Source organism: Nyctibius grandis, chromosome 6 (assembly GCF_013368605.1).
Source record: "Nyctibius grandis isolate bNycGra1 chromosome 6, bNycGra1.pri, whole genome shotgun sequence".
Taxonomy (NCBI): domain Eukaryota; kingdom Metazoa; phylum Chordata; class Aves; order Nyctibiiformes; family Nyctibiidae; genus Nyctibius; species Nyctibius grandis.
In genome coordinates, this window is record NC_090663.1 from 56,009,417 (window position 1) to 56,028,069 (window position 18,653).

The following is an 18,653-nucleotide window of genomic DNA, read 5'->3' on the forward strand; positions in this document are numbered from 1 at the left end:
CTCTGTTATACAATCAGATGACATCCATAAAAGCTAAAAGTATGCATGAAAATCAAATATGAAACTCCTAGAAGGGAAAAAAAGCTAAATTAACACCACCATCCGTAAAAAGAAGAAAAGCTGAAGCTGAGGATTTCCACAAGAGGTATGATTTTGAACACATTGACCTAGAGACATTACTTTTAAAATTATCATTTGCATTGAGCAGTGATGGCTAGCTAAGCAAAGCTGAAGAGATTGTTTCATGTTTGCTGTGGATTTTTCTTAAAGAAAAACAGAGACTTCAGAGCCAGCTGAGAGCTACAAAAGTTTTTTGAATATATGTGGGTGGGTTTATAAAGTTTTCTTTCTGTCCAAAATATTCCCAGTGTAACTGTTTAGGGAATCCAACTGTGAGAGAGCAGTTGGGCCATTACAGAACTAGACTCATTACATCTGTCTGCCTGTTAGGTTAAAACTTGTGAATTAGTTTTTTTACTGGATAAATGTAAGTAATTTTACATAGGTTTATTGCTTGGTATTAGCCTTAGCATCCCTGCTGTACTCGCAACATCATTAGTCCCTAAAAGCTTTATAGGAGACTGCCCAGCAAAGGTTTAAAGGAGGAAAAGCTACTTTAAACACACACTTCAATCTCATTAATTATTATCTGAATTGTTTGCCATATGTCTATCGAAGTAAGCCTGTGTTTCCCAGTGTCCCAAAGTCATAGGTCCAGAGTAGTAGCCTGCAAGGGAGCCCTTCAATAGATACTCAGCTTACAAAGAAAAGGTTTTTCTGACCTATCAGTAAAAACGAGTGCTTGAGGAGGGCTTAGAGGGAAGCCTTGAATTAAGCATGAACATGAGGAAGAAATTAGATGAGAAGAAGTGGGGCCAGATGACAAAAAAGTAGAATTTACTGGAGAAAGCAAAGGAATTTGCTCAAGGAGCTCTTCATCCACGCCCTGTGGTAAGAGGGTCATGAGGCGCAACTCAGTAAAACCTGCTGGTGGGACATGGCAGCTGGGAACACCAAAACTGTTGTGGGACTTCAGAAAAAGAAATTCACATAACTTGGAAGGTGAGAGACATTTATTTACAGAGAGAAATCTTACCACCCTACCAAGTGGATTTTCAGCACAACTCTTTAGAATACACTAGAATAATACAAAATCTTCACTTGGTTCCTACTGAGTGAGGGGAAGCTGTAGATATATCTCTCCTTCAAACAAGAGGGTAGTCCTTAATTTGCTAGAAGGAAAAATGACACAAATTTAATAGGATTGATACCAAAATATATGAAATTTACAGACCAATTTAAACATAAAGACTCAGAAGACCTCAGAAATCCAGTGCAAAAGAGTAAGAGATCCATTTATAACATCAGCTTGTATTTCACATTCAATTTTAATATAACAAAAACTGTATTAGCTGAAGCGTTATTGCTTAGTAACCCTTGTGAATACAAACAAATGAAAGTAATTTCCATTGACAGGCTATTGTGGTAATTTTGCTTCTGTTTTCACTCATCAGCTCTTCATTCAGCAGAAAAACTCTGCAGGTTTTATTTGTTTTGGAATAGCAAATCTGTTGCTATTAATTGTGATTGGCATATCTTAAGTGTGGCAGCATGGGACATTTCAAATACTGTCACGTTCGCTTAAGAAGTCTTTCAGCTGCTGATTTAGAACACAAGGTACTCATTTCTGTTATCAAAACATACAGCCAAAGGTGTTTTTATATCCTGCACTGAGAGAAACAAAGCAGCTTGAACCAAGGATTGCTAGTGCTTTGATAGTTCTGGATTCTTTGAGGCTAGTGAGCACATTCTGGCATCATCTTCTCTTTCTTTCCTTGAGCTAGAGGAAAGATTTGCAAGCAAACAGGGTAGCTCCAGACCTGCCGCAGCTCTGAAGACAAAAGAGGCTTTTGGTGCAAACACAGAAGTAACTCTTTAAGGAAACTCATAACCTATTTTGATTGAAACAGAAAGGATTTCTTTTGCTTGTTGCTTCTGAAATAGCTAAAAACTCTGCAGATTTTTGCGGGTAGCTTTGGTCCACTGTGTCACTTCATATTTTCTTTCAGCCTTGACTCTGATGATCTGATCAAATTCTATTAACAAGTTTTAACTTTTTGCAGTTTTTGAAACATCAGAGAAAAATACTGTGTCATTGTCTGTAGACTAAAGTCAGCATAGACCAGTCCAATAGTTTTTAAGGCAGGTCTATGATTACTGTCATACTCAGTAGCAAAATCTAAGTATTTTTAATTGTTTCCTTAAAGGTAAACTGAAACTTAATGTCACTGCTTCTTATATAATTTAAACTTAGGTCTTGAACTTAGCTTTCAGTTTCTTTTTTCCCCATGTTGGAGTGACCAGTCTAGGTACCGTTTTGAGACTCTTGTAATACAAAGGTATATTTTGTCTCAGATGTCATTTTAATTTTATGTTCATTCATTACAGAGATCAGTGTGCATTTATTTATGTAAGTTATTTTTCTTATTTTAAGATACATGTGATTTTTTATTAGAAGAGACAATTTTGAGGATAGAGGTGCAATGTAACTGGGGAGGCTCAATTAATATAGAAGTGTATAAACTGAGAAGTGGTATTTTTTTACTCTGTCTTCAAGCCCTTCATTTAAACATAAAATGATGGCCAGTGCATTGAAACGGTTTGTCTTACTAGCCAATATACCCACTGAATCTGCAATATACTGTGACCACTAAGACGGCAGAGACTTTCACAGAATCACAGAATCAACCATGTTGGAAGAGACCTCAGGGATCATCGAGTCCAACCGTTGCCCTGACACCACCATGTCAACTAGACCATGGCACTAAGTGCCATGTCCAGTCTTTTCTTAAACACATCCAGACATGGTGTCTCCACCACCTCCCTGGGCAGCCCATTCCAATGTCTAATAACCCTTTCTGAAAAGAAATTCTTCCTAATGTCCAACCTGAACCTTTCCTGGCAAAGCTTGAGGCTGTGTTCTCTTGTCCTATCACTAGTTGCCTGGGAGAAGAGGCCGACTCCCACTTCACTACAACCTCCCTTCAGGTAGTTGTAGACTGCAATAAGGTCACCTCTGAGCCTCCTCTTCTCCAGGCTAAACAACCCCAGCTCCCTCAGCCGTTCCTCATAGGTCATACCCTGCAGCCCCTTCACCAGCTTGGTTGCCCTCCTCTGGACTCACTCCAACACCTCAACATCTTTCTTGAAGTGCGGGGCCCAGAACTCGACACAGTATTCAAGGTGCGGCCTCACCAGTGCTGAGTACAGAGGGAAAATCACTTCCCTAGACCGGCTGGCTACACTATTCCTAATAGAGGCCAGGATGCCATTGGCCTTCTTGGCCACCTGGGCACACTGCTGGCTCATGTTTAGCCGGCTGTCGATCAGCACCCCGAGTCTCTTTCCGCCAGGCTGCTTTCTAACCACTCTTCCCCCAGCCTGTAGAGCTGCATGGCGTTGTTGTGGCCAAAGTGTAAGACCCGGCACTTGTTCTTGTTGAACCTCGTGCCGTTGGTCTTGGCCCATCTATCTAACCTATCCGGATCCCTCTGTAGGGCCTTCCTACCCTCCAGCAGATCGACACTCCCACCCAGCTTGGTGTCATCTGCAAATTTACTGAGGGTGCACTCAATCCCTACGTCTAGATCATCTATACAGATATTGAACAGTACCGGCCCCAGAACTGAGCCCTGGGGAACACTGCTAGTGACCGGCCGCCAGTTGGACTTTGCCCCATTCACCACCACTCTCTGGGCTCAGCCGTCCAGCCAGTTTTTAACCCATCGAAGAGTCCACCCATCCAAGCCCCTGGCAGCCAGTTTGTCTAGGAGGATGCTGTGGGAGACAGTGTTGAATGCCTTACTGAAGTCTAGATAGACTACATCCACAGCCCTGCCTTCATCTACTAAGCGGGTCACTTTGTCATAGAAGGAGACCAGGTTGGTCAAGCAGGACCTGCCTTTCATGAATCCATGTTGGCTGGCCCCGATGCCCCGATTGTCCTGCATGTGCCGTGTAATGGCACTCAGGATGATCTGTTCCATCACCTTGCCTGGCACCGAGGTCAGGCTGACAGGCCTATAGTTCCCTGGATCATCCTTCCGACCCTTCTTGTAGATGGGCGTTACATTTGCTAATTTCCAGTCAGCTGGAACTTCTCCAGTTAACCAGGATTGCCGGTAGATAATAGAGAGTGGTTTGGCAAGTTCATCTGCCAGTTCCTTCATTACTCTGGGGTGAATCCCATCCAGGCCCAAAGCCTTGTGGGTGTCCAACTGGCACAGCAGGTCACTAACCGTCTCCTCCTGGATCATGGGAGTTTCACACAGCCCCCCATCCCTAACTTCAGGCTCTGGGGGCCGAGTCTCCTGAGGACAACCGGTCTTGACATTAAAGACCGAGGCAAAGAAGGCATTGAGCACCTCTGCCTTTTCCTCATCCCCTGACACTACACTACCCTCCTCATTCAGCAAGTGGTGGAGGCTCTCCTTGACCCTCCTTTTGCTGTTAATGTATTTGTAAAAGATTTTTTTGTTATCTTTGACCGTAGCAGCCAAATCAAGCTCTACTTGAGCTTTGGCCCTTCTAATCTTCTCCCTACACGACCTGGCCACGTCCCTATAGACCTCCCAAGTTACCCGACGATTCTTCCAGAGCAAATAGGCTCTCTTTTTTTCCTTAAGTTCTAGCCTAAGCTCTCTGTTTAACCAGGCCGGTCTTTTTCCCTGACGGCTTGTCTTCCTACACACCGGGACAGCCTGCTCCTGAATATTTAGCAATTCCCTTTTGAAGCATGTCCAGCCTTCCTGGACTCCTTTGCCCTTCAGGACCGACTCCCAAGGGACTCGGTCCACCAGCCTCTTAAACAGGCTAAAGTCAGCCCGCCGGAAATCTAAGGCAGAAGTTCTACTCTGGCCCCTCCTTACTTCCCCCACTATCGAAAACTCTAACATTTCGTGGTCGCTATTCCCAAGACGGCCACCGACCCTCACATCTCCCACTAGTCCTCCTCTGTTCACAAACAACAGGTCAAGCAGGGCCCCTCCTCTAGTGGGCTCGTTTACCACTTGCATGAGGAAGTTGTCGTCCACACATTCTAGGAACCTCCTAGATTGCTTCCTCTCTGCCATGTTGTATTTCCAGCAGACATCCGTCAAGTTGAAGTCGCCCACGAGTACAAGGGCCAGCGACAGGGCGGCTTCTGACAGCCGCTTGTAATGCACTTTTCGGTGATCTTGGCCATGCAGTACTCTGGATTATATTAAAAACAAACGTTTCTGGCTCTGAACTACTCATCCAGGCATGAGATTCTGTAATGCACATCTGTTATCTCTGAGTTGTTTATTTATGTCTAAAGATGAAGCAAATTTGTAGATTCATAGTGTGGAGGATTTCAGTTATGTTGAAATTTAGTGTCATGACTTCTGAATTTGTTCTTTTCCACTTGCTCATCTTAGAAAACTAAGTGGCAAAAGCTCTGTATTTTGCTTCTTTTCAAAATTAGCTTTTGCCAGTTGAACAGAAAATGTTGTTAAGGTTTGCTTTTCAGTGGGTTTCCTCTCTCCCCTCCCATATTTCCCCTTGGCTTCTCAATCCACTCCTCACAGATTTTGCTGTCTGCCTACCTCACACTGCAGCTGGTGGTCACCATTGCTGTAGATTTCTTCTTAGGTAACACTCATGACCTCACTGGTCCTGTTGCTCCTGGACTTCCCCATTGACTTGGCTCCTGCCCAGGCCTCTATTATTATATAGTCTACAAAGTTCAACAAAGAGAGTTGCGAAGTCCTGCCCCTGGGGTGGAAGAACTCCATACACCACTGCATGCTGGGGGCCACCCAGCTAACCAAGCACTGGCACAGGTTGCCCACGGAGGTTGTGGAATATCTATCCTTGGAGATATTCAAAAGTCATCTGGACATGGTCCTAGGCAACTGGCTCTAGGTGGCCCTGCTTAGGCAGGGGATGTTTGAACAAGATGACTGTCAGAGGTCCCTTCCTACCTCAACCAGTCTGAGTGATATATTATAATGCTATATCATATAGTCTTTGCTCAACTTTTGTTGTATTCTGTACAACCACATTTTTCTTTCTCTTCAGCCCTGGTATTGTTGCTATTCCCTTAAATTTTGCCCTCATTAGAACATGCCAATGTTGGAAACCTGCTATATGAACATGGACCAAAGAACTGTCTCAGAGAGGAAATTGGATTTACTAAAATCTTTGCTAAAAACTTCATGGAGATTAACTGAATCAACCCACCGCAATGGCACAATGTCTATTTATACTTGCTGAGAACCTAGTTTAATCTCATGAAGGTTTTCTATTAGCTTCCTACTACTTTACGGGCTCTTGTTATGAAGTACTCTTGAGAGCATTCTGTTGTCACTGTTACTGGAGAAAACCAATGATTTCAGAAACAGAAGTTCAGGATTTAGTTATTCACAGCCCTTTTTGTATAATAGATCGGTTTTTGAGACAGGTGAAATTCTGCATAAGTTTTACCAAGAACTTGCAAAGGAATGTTCTAGAGGATTTTATTTTGAGAGCAGCCTCTCAAATTTTGCTTCAGAATACAGTGAAAAGCTTACTTAGTTCAATAGAATTCAACTAAATGTAGACAAAATAATGAAGTTATATAGAAAATTACAATGTTTTGTATTTAATATAAAAGACACAATAGAAAGACTTTGTCTCCCTCTTATCCCACTCTTCATTTTACTTTGAATTTTTCTGTAAGAGGAGGTATTTCTGAACGGGGCTGGAAGGATTTTACATTATGCAGGTAAAGATGCAAGTCTCTGTTTCTCTTGGAAATGTCTGTAAGAAAGAGAACCGGGGAGAATTTTTTTTGCTATAACAGGAAATACCTTTAAAATAGCTGAATCATTCAAGATTTAATCACTTCTCAGTGATTGCAGCAAAACAAACATTCACTATAGCTTTATAAATAGGGTTTGACCATAGGATAATGGGTGGTTAAAGTATTACCTGCAAAAATATTATTTTCTTCAGAGATCTTAATACTCTTGCTTAACCTAGCAAAGTTATGGAATGAATTATGTGAAAACATCACTAGTGGGACATTTTTTTAATCCTTAATGTTTTGGTTAGTTTAAAATTCTAGTCACTACTGCAGGTTTTGATTGGTCATCAGTGGTGTCAGTAATGGCCAATTATGTTCATAATGCCCAGTAAATGAGCAAATCTTACTGTTTGCCTTGTTTAAATTACATTTCAGAAGAGCAATAAAATAGACTTCAAGGCTTGGCACTTCTAAGTCATTATAATACTTCTCAGATGGTTAAAGCCACTCAGACTTCTCAGTCTTGTTCCTTGTATTACCACCCAAGGGGTGATATAATCCTCCTGAAATGCACTGCCTCGAGTGTGCTGTTGCTTAATAAATTACTCCATCTTGCTTATCTCACTCCCGGCATACCCCTATCAGTAGAAAACCATTATGCTGTAACAACGTATTTTCTTTGTGACATTTTCTCTTAATTAACTGTACACCAATCTCTATGTATTTAATATTCAGGGGAAAACTCTGAAAGCATTTTGAAAAAAATGTGTTAGAAATCAATTATATCTTCACATGTGATATTTAGTGATGAAGCCTAATTATTTTTTAAGTTTAGCAAATCAGAATAGATCCGGTACAAAGGCTTTAGGACTAAGACCTAATTCATAATTCGGACTCTGCATCTGATCTGCTGTCTGACCATAGAAACTTCTTTTAATATCTTGTATATCAGTTCTCAGTTGTAAAATTGAAATATTACCTATCTTCTTTCATAAAAACATCTTTTATGTCTTCTGATAGAAAGCAAAACTTAAATGCCAGTCTCATTAATTAGCAATTTTAATTGCTCTTCAAACTAATGCCAGGTCTTGACATATTCCTGTAACAAGGGGAAGAGACTTGCTGAGCCTAAAATGCACAGCACTAAGTTGGGAAAATGAAGGTCAGATACCAAACACATTAGGAAACAAACTATGTCTCCACATTTTTCTAGCACATACACCAGCAGGTATATTTGTGACATTATAGTTCCATATTTAAACATGAAACCCCCAAATTCTCATTTTATTATATTAAATCTAGGCTTATGTATTAATATGTACATGTACCTTCATAAAGTCATGTCTCTGAAAGAGTTACTGCAGCCCTGTCATACCCATGCTCCTTTTCCACATGTCTCAATGGTTTGGCCAGCCCTCTTGACAGCCTCAAAGAATAACTAAATTTTGGCAGTTGTGTCCTATTTCTCAAATGTGTTTGGAAACTACAAGTGATCATTGGAACTAACATATACCAAGAATTATTGTCATGTGTACAGTACACATTTGCAAACATTGGACGTAGCTTTACGTGCATACCACTTTCAGAGGTTTATTTGATTGCCTCTTTTTGAAAATGTAATTCCAAGGAATAACCATGCTCCAAGTAAAATGTTCAGTAACGTGGGCAGTTTTTTGCAGCAATGTGATATCACTAGCATTGAACTGCCAGGGGATATGCTTGGATTTTCCCCTAAATTGAAGTTGTCTCAGGCAGTTCTCAGAGGCATCTGAAATAATGGATTGCTATATCTTGTGTGCACCTGCTTACTTGAGTAATAGCACTGTGTACATGAGGCAATATATTTGGAGATGTTGTGTCTGACACACCTTCTGTGAGGAGGTGAAGAATGAATGGTGGTGTGAAAGTCCAAAATCACCTTCATTCCCCTAGGACTAGCTCCAAGCCTGATTAATTGACTGTGAGAACGTAATGTCTGTCTGGCTATAGTATAAATGCTGATCAAGACCAAATGAGGCAAAAGGGAAAGTAGCATTGGATGTCTGTGGCATCTATCCATCTTTCTGTGTTCTTTCAAAAGCATCCTAAGGTGAATATTTTACTCAAAACAGTTTCTTTAATTTTCATGATTTCTAATATGACTTTATGCTATATTTGGGTAAAGGCTGGATAAGTTAGATTCAGATTAAGTAATCAATTTTGACTTTTCAGAGTTCACCTGTGTATAATATATATTTAATTGAGGGAATGAGGAAGAACAATTTAGTCAGGAATTGAATGTTTCTTGCATGGAGGAGGACTGTAACCCATATTTTTATCTGCAAGGATGTTTAGAAGCTGAAGAGGCAAGCCTTACTTGTCCTGCTATTTGATTTTCCTGCACAGAAGCTTACACTTAAGTTGGTAATTTTGGCAGTTATGGTAGGGAGGAAGTGAGAAATGAGTTTTAGCTTTATTAAAAGTACTCCCTCTCTGCTTGGATGACAGCAATTTCATGTACAAACTGATCAGCCTTTTTCAGCAGAGGATATCCAAGGCACCAGATGGACATGGGTTTAGAGAGGAACCCATGGTAGTTTTCCATTGCTTTTCTGGTCTGTGGGGAGTCCCGCCTCTGCAACAGCTGTACCATAGCTCTATTCACCCATGCAGTTCTTCTTCACAACACCAACTGATGGGTAGGTGCCAGGAAAATTGCCTGCAAACTGTAAAGGAAGGAGTAGCAAAGAGGTTTTGAAGCTGCTGACAGGAAAGTCTCCCTTCTTCAGCTGCTGAGTGTTTTTTCCTCAGAGCTCTTGTAATATTAAAATTTACATAAAAGGAGTAGGCTAAAATTACTATTGAAAGGAAGCAAATAATCATATAATCATAGAATCGTTTTGATTGGAAAGGACCTTTAAGATCATCAAGTAATGATACCAAATGAATCTTTTGATTAAGTTAACCAACCCGTTGCTTTCCCTGATTGCTGAGATGAAGGTCCACTCTCAGCAAATATGGGAAAATGAGAGCTGTTGGGGTTTTTTATTTGTATTTTTATTTAGTCAGCTTCCCAGCATGCAAATTAAGGGGATTGCCTTCATTACAGCAGTGTCCTGGTGTAGGAACATCCTGCTGCTTAATTTTTATTCTTCCACTGTCAATAGGGGAGGGAGAGATCATAAAGTAGGACTTTACCTTTCCAGTGCTTTCGAAGTTAGTTAAATGGTGTTGGGTTAAAAATGTGTAATACCTCATGTACCAGACAAAAACTGAGATGAAGAAACACGTGTGGTTTTGACAGAAGAGTCTGCTTCCCCCACACTATGATAGACTAAAGATAACAGTGAAGGGAAAAGACAGAAAATCTTCTGCAAACAGGCTGTTAAGGAACGGTGATAATAATTCTGTTGAGTGGGAGTGTTTGTTGTTCTTGCCCAGATATACTTGCTAATAGAGCATTTTTAGGTATAAGCATGTATTCCATTCTTACAATAGCTTCTTTCTTTTCTATATCTATCCCCAAAGAGGAAAATCCTTGCTATCCAGTAAAGTAATCTTTGAAGTCGCTTTTCACTTCTAACAAATCTGAGTCATGAATCAGGGTGATAGCTGATTTACAGTAAAAAACAGGTTACTCAACTTTCAAACATAAGCATTTATATTAGTGATTTTCATTGATAAATGAAATTATAGCATTATTCTCAGTGAAACTTAACAGGGTGAGGGTTTTCTTCTTTCCTCTGTTCACTATTAACTGTCATACTGTTACCTTAGGTCATCTGAGTTTGAGAGATCACTTCGATAACATTACAGGATGTACCTGAAGTAGAATTGTAGTCTAAATTTTAGAATGTGTTATTTAGGAACATAATTAGAGCTCCCGCTTTAGTGATGATTGAATTCCATAAGGTTAGGAATTCATTGCAGAGAAGCGCTCTGAAAATTAAAGGGTAACTAGAATTAGTGACATGAAAACTAAACTAATGTATCTGAGATGTCAGTGATTCACTTCCCTCTGAAGTGGTCAGGTGCAACTCTGTGATGATGGATGCTTGGAAATCTTGCAAGAATAGATTTATAAAGCATTTCATAATACTTGTAAAGTTCAAGAAAAAACTACCTCCAAAATCTGGAATCACAGAGCTGTGTAGAGGTAAAAAAAAAAAAAAAAAAAAGATGATGGGGAAAAGTACCTGTCAAAAGATGCAGAGGCTTTACTGGAATTACTGTTTGTCCCTATGGTCTCACTGAATTGTCTTTTGTTTTGTTTTGTTCATAGTTGCTCAGTTTCAGTCATAGGGGACTCTTTCTCCCTCGTGTTCATAATGTCCTCCCTGACAGGCTCTTAGCTAAAGCAGCACTTTAATACCTCATTAATGACATTGTTCAGTTTAATGTTAATAGTATGTACAGATGGCCTATTTTCAGTCCATTGTGCACAGTTCTTTTTGCCATCCCAGAAGATATCGCATATAACACGGTCAGTAGCCTATGGAAAGGCCACCACTATGAAAACTGTACGTTACAGTTAGCTTCTTAGCCCTTAAGAATATGTACCATAGATGATAATTGTGGTTGATTGTTTGAGGCTTTAAAGAATTTGAATCCAACCATTAGTAACAGGGAGATTGGGTTTTAGCATCTCTTGAAATCTAATCAGAAGGTTACCAGTGTGCAAGGTTATTTTTTAAGATCAGGAGCCAATATTCTCTAAAATAATAGCAAGCATATATCATTTTGATGCATTCACAGTGGCTGCAAATAGTGCCTTTATTAGGACCATGCAGTCAGGTACAATCTTAACAGCACCCATCACAGTGCTATAGAAGAGGATCCCTAGAAGCTCCTTGTGTTTGTTACACATGTACATGGAGCTCTAGTCTGCGTTTGCCTCCGCATGTGTGTATGTTTATAATTATATCATGTAAAATTATTGTTCTGTGTTGTAAAAGTGGTAATGAAAGATTACGTGGTCAGAGCTTCTTTTGAGCAAACTGCTGTTGGTAAAATTGCTAGGCTTATTGCACGATTGCTTATGATTATGTAATTGAATGGTACTGTATTTGGTAACCCCAAAATTAAATTTGAAACCCTGCTAAGTCTTCTGATAAAAAAATGCATTTCAGCAGCATTAATATGAGAAATTTTGGCCAACTTATTCATTAGAGGTGAGCAGCAAGCCTCACAGTTCCAATCTGGTCATAGTTAGAGCAAGCAAAAGATTTACTTTCAAATATCAAGACTTGCATGATATTTCATCATCTGGATATGTGTAGTGTATGTCTAGTAATGCTTCATCTAAGAGCTCCCAGTAACTTCACCAACTACAAGTAGACGCCTCTATTTTCAAACTTTGGCTGCAGTCATTACTCTTCTTTTGTAATGGCAGCAGAAGAGAAAAACAAAATATACTTTTATGATACATTTCAAGAAAGTTTAGAAGCACTGTAAAGTCTGTCCATCCCCTGTCTCAGTGTAATTATGTTGCACAAGTCATTACAAGGTAATGGCATTAAATTACTGCACACTATTATTTGTAACATTTTCTTTTATCCATGATGCACTTTGATTTTCAATTGAAAACATAATCTTTTGCTAATTCCACAGAAAGATGGAATTTGACCACTGCAAAGTTGCTAATGTCTGAAATAAGTCATTTATTTTGTGGGTCTAGGCTTAAAAGCCAGGAATTAATTCCTATAGCTCTTGAAGATTCATGCTGTAAATACTACATAATAGCAATGTAAATCTGATTACTGCATGTTGTTGAAGTATCACCGATACCAGAAGCTAGACCATAGCCATTTGCTATGCAGTGACATGACATGCTTCCCTTCCCAACTTTTGCCTCATTGTCACTGTTTCACAAGATGGGTGGAAAGAAATTATTTATTGTTGGGAAGGGAATTATAAATATACTATAACTAATATGTTACGCTAACACCATTTTAATCAGGTAATTATTAAAGGACTGTTTGGCCTTTAAGGACATTGATTTAATGGGAATTTATTTAATGATTGAGCACTGTTTGTGTAACATTATCATTGCTAGTGATGCAGAAAATTGGAATCTTAGCTCAGCTGAAAAGAGGTTAGATTTTCCATTATCACATTAGATGCCTTTCTTCTGGAATGCAGTTATTAGACCCTTTTTTATACTTTCAGTATATATTTAAATGTTTGGGTTTTATCTAAAAATTCCTGAATGGAAAAGTAATTAAAAATGTTGATCATTGTACTGTTCTCATTTTTAATCAGAGGCTTGAATTTCTGTTTAATATAACCTTAAACAAAGTCCATTAGATTTTGGTTTTGACTTGCTATTGCTACTCCCATGAAACAAATTTTCTCTGTTTTCATTCTCTGCTTTCTTCTCTGCAAACCTGATCATTATCTTTAGGATGAATAGGGGTTTGGTTTATGGAATAGTTTTACAGCTATAAAAAAGCAGCAGCTTTTAAAGTAGTAGCAGACAGAGCACAATTCTATCTAGATTATTTTGAGGCTGAATCCTGCACAGTCTAGTCACAGCTTCAGAGTGATTTAAAAGAGTCTCTGACCCATTCATTCTTTAGATGGAAATGGTGAACATTACAGAAAGCCTGTATGTAGTACCTGAGGATTAAGACAGAGTTAAAGCTGACCTTTGTAGGTACAACTCCCATTTACCTAAAGGGATGTTGTATCTGGCTGCCCTCCTTGATGTGCCCTTATTAGTGATATTGTCACAAATTATTTTTCAGCTTTATAGAGCCTCTAACTACTGTTGTGTATAAATTAGATCCAGGGAGAAAAGGGGGGCTCTGCATAAACAAGTGGTTGGAAACATGTAGTGAATAGCTGTGTCTGACAGACTTTGCAGATAGATTAATTTTCCAACAAAATTTTAATCAAGGATGTCTATGACAGTTCCTGCTGTATCTTGGCAGAGTTTTACAAGGGAGGCTGGTGGCCAAATGATTAGCCCTCTGTTACTAGAATGAAGCCGTTGCAGTAGAGACAGCAAACTGGGCAGGCTTGGCTTTTGAAGACAGATAGAAAAATAATTTGACAATAGAAGTAGCAGAGACTAAAACTTATAAACACTCTGTAGTTTGCTAACCCAGTGATGAGCCAACACTGTAGCAGGCTGAAATGCTTTGCACTGGGTAGCACTAGCTCTTTCCTTGCAGCTACAGCATTTTCTAGCTTCAGAGAGGAGGGTTTCAAAGAACATGACCAAGTATCTTGTGTTTCAAGCGAAATAGTTTGTGAGTAGTCATTTGGGCCATCTTTTGGATATTTCTATTTGTCCATCAGGTTATGTGTCAAAGCCCTCTGACCAGATTTATGAGATGCGTACACTGGGCCACAACTTGATGAGGGCTTAGTGGCAGTGCCACTGGTCCTTGATTAGCCCAAGCATTTGAAATCTCAGCATGGGTATTTTCTTCTTATTAATGAGGAAACGGAGCTGAGCAATGAGCCTTAGTATGCAAGTCAAATGCCAAAAGCACATCTAAACAGATGCACAGCAGTAGCAAATGGAGGACTTTCAGAGGGTGATTACTGGCCAGCAGTAACCAAGAGTGACAAGGTAGCATGGTGATCTCTCTCTCAGATTGGAGCTGGCTCATGCCTGGCCTCCTTGATAGGAGGTTAGAGGGAGCCTACATCTACCTGCACAAGGTTATGCATATACCCTCAGGTTAGCTGGCTTCCTGAGTTGTTGGTAAGGACCTATAAGCATGTATAAGATGCAGCTTCTCAAAGTCCTTTACAGGTTTCAGATGACTAGGAGTGATTTGAAATAAGCCTGAAGGAGAAAAAAAGATTGTCTCAGATATTCTCCCTGTAACAGAAAGGGAAGAAATAAATAAGGAGAGCTGTGGGAGACCGTGTCAAACGCTTTACTGAAATCGAGATAGACCACATCCACAGCTTTACCATCATCTATCCACCGGGTAACATCCTCATAAAAGGCTATCAAATCAAAAAAGCAATTCCCATAACTTACTACCTAATATATTTGGAGTATTGTCACAGTATTAATAGTAATACTACCCAGATGCAGTGCGCTCTTTATAGGAAGTAAGACCTGAAAAAATGTTTCATGTGTGAAATAAAATATCTAAATGTCTCTTTTCATATATAAATTTTTTAAAAAAACACTATATTTTAATAAAAACAAAATGCTAGGAGAGAAACAGGTGGTGTGGTGAATAAAAGCAATAGCTGGCTCTTGAACTTGTCCAGAGTTTGTAGAATCTGACTACCAGCCCTGCCTCATGCTCAATTCCTTCCCTATCTCAATCCCCTGCAATCTGCCAATATTTGCAAGGCTAGGGAATTCACCCACTGATTTACAAGCGTATTTGGAAGGCATTACAGATTCAAAGGGTTGCATTCGCCTGTTGAAGAATACTTGGCATGCCTGCTGTGATCAATGGGTTTTAACTTCAGCACACAATGTAATATTACAAAATCAGGTTATGACATACCAGCTTATGTGTTATGGAAATGAATGCACTCTGCACAGTTCAAGGAAGAATGGAAAAGTATGGGTGGATAATGAAAATAAAGGAAGAAAAATTCATTATGAGAGATTTTCCAACAACTTCCAAGCTGCATTTATTTCACAGCTGGTATAAATAGGTACAGGCTTCATTGACTGTGAAGTATTTTTTTTGTCCTATACTGAATTGAACATTTCCAATTGAAAACAGGAGAGATTTTATATTGTCAAGAAAGTTTTTAACAGAACAATAGCAATGGCTAATGCCCTGAAAGATTCTGCTTTTGAAGAGCCCTACTTTGCAGAGTTTTGTAAAGATAACAGAGCTCAGTCAAACTTTAGGTTTTGTTTCTCATGGCAAAAATAGCTGAAATATAAAATGCTTTTGCCTCTTTGTTAATACAAACCACTCTCCTTACACCTACTCTCTATTAAATGTCCCTTTCACAAAGACAACATAAGACATACATTGATCTAAACTGTTTGCAACAGAACTCTACACTTTATATTTGTGCAAATGGAAATTGCAGATGCACAGCATAATTGATGTGACTGTTCTAACAAGCTAAAGGCTAAACTGCAGCCAACTCCCAGTCCTCTGTTTTTTTTCCAAAGGCCAATAATTCACTAAACGTGGACAGAATTTTTGCAAGAAAAAGCAAAACCAAAATCTGTCCCCAGATAACCCACCCTATTATTTCTTTAACTTCCTTTTCCAAGCACAATCAAGATCCTTGTTTCCAAGTTTGATAGCATCAGAGTTCCTCAACAAAACAGTTACAATTGCCATCTTTGTCATGGTTCTCAAAATTACCTGAAAAAAATCTGGCTACAACTCCTTACCCAAAAATTCAGCTCACTGCAGACCTCTGGCAGAGACTATTGCATATTAAGTGGTTGAAATTTGACAAAGTTATTTGCAACTGAGATACGTTCTTAAAGTGAGAATGGTAGGATAGCCTTGATGGTAAGCATTGGTGACAAATTGAGTTTTGTCTGTTATAAGAACCTGGTCTTTGGGATTTCCCTGGCAGCTGTGGTTCCCCTAGTGCCCTTTGTGTAGGAGAAGGGCAGAGCCTTCTCATCTAAGCCTCTCTCTTCACGTATGGAGTGGTTGCAGCAGACTCCCAATCCAGCTCTCAACTCCTCCCAGAAACATCATTTAGTAAAGTTACCCAATTCAGGGCATAGAATAATGGTGGTTTATAGCTTTTCTCTGTGTGGGTAGTTGTTTATAAAGTACGTTTCAATAATTAATCTTCAAAAGGCATTATTGTTCTCAATAATCAATTCTGAGTTTTCTCAACATTGTGGGCTTTATGCTGTGAAATTATTTGCTTTAGTAATAATAAAAAAAATATTTTTGAGCTGTTAAGCAAATGAATTTTATTTATAAATATTGTGCATTCCCAGTGAAGTTGTTAAATTGATATTAAATCAGAGAGAGACCTTGTCTTGCACATTTACTGCCTGGATGACTAGTAACAAAAATTGCATCACTTTTCAGCAAGATGGCTGCCACCAGGCTTGATCTCAGAAATGCCAACTGCAGTTAAAACTTCTCCAAGAAACATTTCACCATTTCTTTTTGTCCACAAAAAAAAGAATTTTTTCCATTTCTATCTGAAACACTTTTGTAGTTCTGGACTACGCAGATGAATGCAGTTTTTATTCAGGCAAACAATTGAAAAATCCCTGAGAACAAGATGTTTGGAGAAAGCTTATGCATTTTGGATTACTCAAATTTAGTCCAGAATTATAGAATACCAAGATCTCACCAGGCTGTGATCCTCAGTTTCCTTGTTTTGCCCATTTTTCTCATTATTTCATTCCTCCTCCTTGCCTGTAATCCCCTCTTGCCATTTTTGACTCGAAGAAACCTTTAAACTTACTGCTGACAAGGGACAATAACTTAAAAGGTATTAAAAATCTATATGGGAATTGTATAGGTTCACATTTTATCTCCTAAGGTGTGTTTTTCCTGATATTTAGGTCTGTCATAATTATACATTATATTGTTTGCATTGTCAAGACTGCGTTATTTTTCTTACCTTCTGATATTTAGCTTGAAGCACTTGGAAAGAAATAGGAATAAGCAAAAATTCATAAAATGCAGTTTAAACCTGTCATCTGAAGTAGGCCAGCATTAAACTGGTCTAGGGTTGATAAAGGAGAGCTGCATTGGATGAGAGTGGGAGAACTAAAAGTAATTTCTTTCACTGTCACTTCTACGGTAATTCAACTCTTTCAGAAAACTCCCAATAAGATTGCTTTTTGCTAGTTCAGTTTACTCTGGAAAATATCTTTTCCTTTCTGCACATGCAATCTGAAAATTTTAAAGGCAGATTAGATTTTTAAATTATTTTTAGTACACATCAAAAGTGTCAGATGGATTATACTAGGAGCTGTGGCCACAACATAGGTGATCTACAGGTAGTGGCATTTGGTGTCACATTATACCTTTCTGCCAGTGCATTGGAAGGGCCAAGTTTAAAGAATAATACAGCCTCTGTATTCATTTGAGGTCTGTCTCTTAATATGACAAAGCAACTCCAGGACTGCTGAGTGTCTTCTTTGATTTTCACTTGTTTCATGAGTGGAGCTCAGTATTTTTAAGTGTTGCTCAGCATGCTACAACAGTAGTGTTTTTAGCGTAACCACAACCAGCATGTCAATTCCCATTGATGGATTTTGCTATAGGAATGAGGTGTGATAGGACAGATTTTACTCTGGTCACCAAAGTGTGTTTACATGGCATCAGGTGGCCCCCTTTGCTGTTAGGGGTTGTTAAGCTTTGCTGGTATGGTATGAAAGACAATAACAGGGAAAGGCTTGTTTCATCTTGGCTCCCTCCTCCTTTACACTGTGTGTCCTGTGCATAGCCATTCATAACTAGAATATGCTGTCATCCATAAAGATGTCCAAGCACCCGAAATTCATACTAAATATTGGGAAGCAGAGCCCAGGGAGGCTTACATGCATGTCCCTTCTGCATACTAATTTACAGTCCACAATAGCAATGGTTAGATCTGTAGCTCTTTGTCATGGTAACATTAATGGAAAACCAGTGATTGTTGCTCTCCTGAATGACTTGGTACTCTTCTGCACTGAGAAAACACGTAAATTTGGACTGAAAGAAAACTCTGGAAACCTTTAACCCTAGAAACAAAACTGGGGGAAGGGAGCAAAGAGGTGCTTAAGGTGAGCTGTCATGGTGTGGGAAGTGTTTTAGCAAACAGTACAATGGAACAAGACTCTATCGCATTAAGTCTCCTAACAGATGCCAAAGAAATGATACTATGGCAGTAAAAGACCTCCTTTGATTTTTGTTTCTTTGTTTCAAAGATCATGCACCTATGAAGTTGTGGT

General features: G+C 39.2%; 1 protein-coding gene across 2 annotated transcripts in view; it reads left to right on the top strand.

Annotated features, from left to right (window-relative positions):
• The window catches only part of GRID2 (glutamate ionotropic receptor delta type subunit 2), a 774,093-nt gene that overhangs the window by 642,556 nt on the left and 112,884 nt on the right, over nt 1–18,653 (top strand). The gene's annotated exons all lie outside the window — the stretch shown is intronic.